Raw genomic sequence first — 7550 nt, forward strand, 5'->3', positions numbered from 1 at the left:
AAGCATGTGCTTAGGTGGTTTTGATATTTTCCATAGGTCGGTATGCTTGGTTCTGTGTTTAGACAGCAGTGAGGTTGATCAGCTTGAGTAGATTTGCTCAATGTAGCAAGGGATCTTTGCAGCCTGTTCTGTTTCCATTGGTGCTGGTTTCTCGCTGTCCATGGAAAACACGCTTTATCCAGCATTGTTTTTGGTATTAAACATCAATTGAATTTGCATCTCCTGGTAAAATGCATGTGTTCAGTCTTTAAATAGACTTTTTTTTTTTTTTTGTTCTTTTGGGTCTCTGTATCTCATCAATTCTGTCTTGCAATTTTCTCAATATACTTGTAAAGTAGGAATCCATGAGTTAGTATAAATTTCAGTGTGTCATTATTGGATCTTTCAACAGCTGTTTTAAAAGATTTCCCTGGTGGACTTTCCTCATCTGTTAGACCACCTCATCATTATCTTTCTGACAGAAGAAACATTGCTTCTTATCCAGTGGACAAGTAATAATCCTCGTTAATGGTGGTGAAGAGCTAAATGTTGATATTCCTGATTCGTCCATTTCAGTGCTAACTTTTCTGTCCACGTTTCTTGACAGTGTGGAGGCCAGTTCAAAGGTCGCTCATGAATAGCAAAGGCAAGGGACAATGTAATTGCCCTATCAAGCAGGACAATGCCCTAGAGACTGACCATATATTCATACATATGATCAGCGCCCAAGCCCCCTCTTTACCCAAGCAAAGATCAAGAAGGGCCATGCAATGGCTGCTGATGACTTAGCAGATAGACATACAGGCTCAACCCCCCCCCCCCACACCCAATCCTTAGCTCACAAGGATGGTGAGGTTGCAGCGTCCGAAGAAACCGACAAGTTTGAGCGGGACTCGAACCCCAGTCGACGTTCACTAGTCAGGGACGTTACCACATCGGCCACCACAACCAGTAGTTGATGTATGTGCATGACAGTCTCAGTCACGTTTGATTTGGTCTTTGCTAATTGTATTTGCATAGCAACTACGATGATAGACTGCCTACTTTGTAAACTTTGTTCTTTGTACAGCTTTGCAGTACTCGTTGGACTTCAACATGCACTTGAAAATTTGCCGTAGAAAATAACGGTAAAAGTCCTGGACCAATTGTTGCTGGGTATTTACTGTTTTACAAAAGGATGTATTTACGTAAAGGAGTGATATTACGGTCACCAACCCGTAAAATATAATAACAAAATAGGGTAGAAAATACGGTCGTTTGTTTTTAACTGAATTACGGTTGACAACAGTACATTTTTCTGCGGAGAATCGCGTTTTTTTTTTCTCCTCCAGTGTAGTTACTATCATTGACACTGGACGTGTTTTCTACTATTCCCAGCAGACGCTAGTAGGAGTCTATCCGGGATGCTCCACCAACTCTTCCCTTTCAGCACCAGACTGCTTCCAATTGATAGACTCCTGCCTTTGACAATTAGCTTCTTCAGCAACTTGTGGTTTATCACTCATGTTTAGAGCCTGTAAAAAAAAGAAAAAACACAATTATATTACAACCACCACCACAAGCATATACTCCGTTTATATCCTCATAATCTTAATAGGACTTCTGGAATTTCTAAATAATATAAAATTTCCTTTTACTTCACTTTATAGAACTGATTAATGATAATTTTATCTGAACCCTTATATAAAAGGAATTAAAATATACTAAAATTAGCAATCACTTCTTAAAAGAATAGAATTATTTCTGTAACCAAAGGCTAACGCCGTGAACCTAAAGAAACACACACACACATTATATATATATATATATATATATATATATATATATATATATATATATATATATATATATATATATATATATATATATATATATATATATATATATATATATAATTTCTAAAGTTTTCATTCATCAATTTTTGTCAGTTTCGGAATTACCATGTAATTTTTAATAAAAATTTTCACCACCAATGCCTCTATATTGAAAGTTAATTCCATCACTAAGAAGGTTTACGAAGTGGATCGAAACGTATCAATATCAAATAATAAATGGAGAAACTTAAATGCATTTTGCCATGTTATTCTGAAATCTCTCTCTCTCTCTCTCTCTCTCTCTCTCTCTCTCTGTATAATATATATATATATATATATATATATATATATATATATATATATATATATATATATATATATATATATGTATATATATATATATGTGTATATATATACACAATGTATATATATATATATATATATTCTCATGACTCCGACATAACAGTTTTAACGCTCTTCAACTACCGCTTACGTTGCCGGCCTGGTTACGATTTTTAACAATCGTAGTTTCTTCACCTCGTGGCTCGACTTACTCTGCTTGTGATTGGCTGAAGTACCCGTCACGCCACCGTAGTTCCTTCATCGAAGGTTATGTTTGTTACCCAAGTTTTTCATATCTTTAGTTCTGTTCTTGCCTTTGTACTCGGCTGAGGATCATCTTTTTGTACTGCACGGACTTATACATCTGCACCTGCCTCTTGAGTATATTTTGTAATATGTTATTTGTTTGAGTGTTGGATTTATTTATGACTTTGTTATAATTATTTACGAGTGTTGATTTTATCATGTATTTGTGGGTATACGGATATTCACACACCATTCCTCATGTTTCTTATTTGTGTTACGTTAGTGTTTTGCTTTAAGTTTAATTTTTCTTAGGTTATAAATACATTTGTTTCAATTGGTCAATACATTAAATTTTTGAGTATTCAGCTTGAGAATTGAGTTCTTTAAGTATTATTTAAATTATAATTATATAATAAATCTTTATGATGTTTGCAAGCCTTTAGTTACTTTTTCCTTTCATGTTCAATTTTGACATTGCACATTTTGGGGCTGCCTCTAATTTTACGACATCAGGTCTCATCGGTAATTAGGGCTTGTAACATATGGGGGCCTGTCCGGGATAATTTTCCATGTGCACTTATATAGGTATATCAATTCACCTTGCCTTTTTGTGATAGTAACTTAATCGTTTGTGCTGTTATACAGAAGTGTTAGTACTTTGTAATCCTATGCCGATCCTTAATTCTTCTTAGGTCATCAACACTTTGTCTTGTGACACATAATACAGAACTCGGATGACCTTTTATTTCCACTGAAGTCACATTGACTAGACTCTTTAAACCAAGAATCCTTAATAGATTTGACTTTAATTAGACATTAGAATCTTATCTAGAACTTAAACTGTCAAGTGTTCCTAGAATCTTTACAACTTGCTATTAACTTGTGGTAGTTAATGTTTGTATCTTGCACTTGAGGCAACAAGCCAGCCTGAATCTTGAAATGAATCTTGCTTGAATCTTATATTGAATCATCATTGAATATTACCTCATCACTGAACGTAGTGATAATACAGCTTCACCTGTATATTTTCTTTTTTATGTAAATGTTGGATTGTTGATATGTGAATAATGATGAGTTTGAGATTATTTGGTGATATTTGTGGAATTTAGTCCATTTATTTTATTTTGATTTATATTGTTTTATTTTTCCCCCCGGCTAGTACAGTGATAACGTGTTCGCCTAGCATTTGCATGGCAGCAGATCGATCCCAGCCCGGGATCGAGAATTCAAGTTGTTTACTGGGGAGGCCAGTGCTGTGGTTTGCCACCACAGTGTGGAGGGTTGGGATTGCCCAGCTGACGTTCTGGTGAGCATCTCTTCTGATTAAACTGAATCTGAAACCTATACCTTTACCTTACTTGCCTTCGCTCTCTTTTTCCATTTAGTATACACACATTTCTCTGCTGTCCGCAAGGCTTTTCATGATCCAGATGGTTGTGGTATACAGTTCAGCTGGAAGTTCATGAATGTCACTTGTGAACTCTTATTATTATTATTATTATTATTATTATTATTAGCCAAGCTACAACCCTAGTTGGAAAAGCAAGATGGTATAAGCCCAAGGGCTCCAACTGGGAAGAAAAGGAAATAAGGAAATAGATAAATAATGAGAATAAATTAACAATAAATCATTCTAAAAACAGTGGCAACGTCAAAACAGATATGTCCTATATAAACTATTAACAACGTCAAAGACAGATATGTCATATATAAACTATAAAAAGACTCATGTCAGCCTGGTCAACATAAAAACATTTGCTCCTTGGTCGTCTTGGTAAAGTTTGTGAACCTTTTCCTTATCACCTGTGCTACTCTATAGATCTGTAGATTGCCTGTTTGGTGAGCTCTTTATCACCATGATTCTCTGTAGCAGAATGAAAAAATGCTTTTCTCACACGCCTCTGGAGACTAGAGAACATCTGACTTTCTTCTATATTTTAAAATCTGTACTTCAGGTATGACATCCATTCAGAATCTTTTCTTTTTGTCACTCTCTTTGATAGTTCATCTACATCCAAGAAATGGTGATTTTTCAAACCCTCTGTGCCAAGCATGTGGATATATGTGGTTTCGATATTTTTCATAGATAAGTATGTTTGGTTCTATGTTTTGATATCAGTGAGGTTGATCAGCTTGAGTAGATTTGCTCAATGTAGCAAGGGTTCTTTACAGCCTGTTCTTTTTCCATTGGTGCTGGTTTCTCGCTGTCCATGTGAAAACACGCTTTATCCTGCATGTTTATATATATATATATATATATATATATATATATATATATATATATATATATATATATATATATATATATATATATATATATATATACATATATGTATATATATATATATATATATATATATATATATATATATATATATTTATATATATGTATATCAATTGAATTTGCATTTCCTGGTAAAATGCATGTGTTCTGTCTTTAAATAGACTTTTTTTTTGTTCACTTTGGCCACAATATCTCATCAATTTTCTCATGTAATTTACTCAATATACTGGTAAAGTAGGAATTAGTAGTTAGGAGTTAGTATAAATTTTAGTGTGTCATTATTGGATCTTTCAACAGCTGTTTTAAAAGATTTCCCTGGTGGACTTTCCTCATCTGTTAGACCACCTCATCATTATCTTTCTGACAGAAGAAACATTGCTTCTTATGCAGTGGACAAGTAATAATCCTCGTTAATGGTGGTGAAGAGCTAAATGTTGATATTCCTGATTCGTCCATTTCAGTGCTAACTTTTCTGTCCACGTTTCTTGACAGTGTGGAGGCCAGTTCAAAGGTCGCTCATGAATAGCAAAGGCAAGGGACAATGTAATTGCCCTATCAAGCAGGACAATGCCCTAGAGACTGACCATATATTCATACATATGATCAGCGCCCAAGCCCCCTCTTTACCCAAGCAAAGATCAAGAAGGGCCATGCAATGGCTGCTGATGACTTAGCAGATAGACATACAGGCTCAACCCCCCCCCCCCCCACACCCAATCCTTAGCTCACAAGGATGGTGAGGTTGCAGCGTCCGAAGAAACCGACAAGTTTGAGCGGGACTCGAACCCCAGTCGACGTTCACTAGTCAGGGACGTTACCACATCGGCCACCACAACCAGTAGTTGATGTATGTGCATGACAGTCTCAGTCACGTTTGATTTGGTCTTTGCTAATTGTATTTGCATAGCAACTACGATGATAGACTGCCTACTTTGTAAACTTTGTTCTTTGTACAGCTTTGCAGTACTCGTTGGACTTCAACATGCACTTGAAAATTTGCCGTAGAAAATAACGGTAAAAGTCCTGGACCAATTGTTGCTGGGTATTTACTGTTTTACAAAAGGATGTATTTACGTAAAGGAGTGATATTACGGTCACCAACCCGTAAAATATAATAACAAAATAGGGTAGAAAATACGGTCGTTTGTTTTTAACTGAATTACGGTTGACAACAGTACATTTTTCTGCGGAGAATCGCGTTTTTTTTTTTCTCCTCCAGTGTAGTTACTATCATTGACACTGGACGTGTTTTCTACTATTCCCAGCAGACGCTAGTAGGAGTCTATCCGGGATGCTCCACCAACTCTTCCCTTTCAGCACCAGACTGCTTCCAATTGATAGACTCCTGCCTTTGACAATTAGCTTCTTCAGCAACTTGTGGTTTATCACTCATGTTTAGAGCCTGTAAAAAAAAGAAAAAACACAATTATATTACAACCACCACCACAAGCATATACTCCGTTTATATCCTCATAATCTTAATAGGACTTCTGGAATTTCTAAATAATATAAAATTTCCTTTTACTTCACTTTATAGAACTGATTAATGATAATTTTATCTGAACCCTTATATAAAAGGAATTAAAATATACTAAAATTAGCAATCACTTCTTAAAAGAATAGAATTATTTCTGTAACCAAAGGCTAACGCCGTGAACCTAAAGAAACACACACACACATTATATATATATATATATATATATATATATATATATATATATATATATATATATATATATATATATATATATATATATAATTTCTAAAGTTTTCATTCATCAATTTTTGTCAGTTTCGGAATTACCATGTAATTTTTAATAAAAATTTTCACCACCAATGCCTCTATATTGAAAGTTAATTCCATCACTAAGAAGGTTTACGAAGTGGATCGAAACGTATCAATATCAAATAATAAATGGAGAAACTTAAATGCATTTTGCCATGTTATTCTGAAATCTCTCTCTCTCTCTCTCTCTCTCTCTCTCTCTGTATAATATATATATATATATATATATATATATATATATATATATATATATATATATATATATATATATATATATGTATATATATATATATGTGTATATATATACACAATGTATATATATATATATATATATTCTCATGACTCCGACATAACAGTTTTAACGCTCTTCAACTACCGCTTACGTTGCCGGCCTGGTTACGATTTTTAACAATCGTAGTTTCTTCACCTCGTGGCTCGACTTACTCTGCTTGTGATTGGCTGAAGTACCCGTCACGCCACCGTAGTTCCTTCATCGAAGGTTATGTTTGTTACCCAAGTTTTTCATATCTTTAGTTCTGTTCTTGCCTTTGTACTCGGCTGAGGATCATCTTTTTGTACTGCACGGACTTATACATCTGCACCTGCCTCTTGAGTATATTTTGTAATATGTTATTTGTTTGAGTGTTGGATTTATTTATGACTTTGTTATAATTATTTACGAGTGTTGATTTTATCATGTATTTGTGGGTATACGGATATTCACACACCATTCCTCATGTTTCTTATTTGTGTTACGTTAGTGTTTTGCTTTAAGTTTAATTTTTCTTAGGTTATAAATACATTTGTTTCAATTGGTCAATACATTAAATTTTTGAGTATTCAGCTTGAGAATTGAGTTCTTTAAGTATTATTTAAATTATAATTATATAATAAATCTTTATGATGTTTGCAAGCCTTTAGTTACTTTTTCCTTTCATGTTCAATTTTGACATTGCACATTTTGGGGCTGCCTCTAATTTTACGACATCAGGTCTCATCGGTAATTAGGGCTTGTAACATATGGGGGCCTGTCCGGGATAATTTTCCATGTGCACTTATATAGGTATATCAATTCACCTTGCCTTTTTGTGATAGTAAC

Source organism: Palaemon carinicauda, chromosome 7 (assembly GCF_036898095.1).
Source record: "Palaemon carinicauda isolate YSFRI2023 chromosome 7, ASM3689809v2, whole genome shotgun sequence".
NCBI classification, from domain to species: Eukaryota; Metazoa; Arthropoda; class Malacostraca; order Decapoda; family Palaemonidae; genus Palaemon; species Palaemon carinicauda.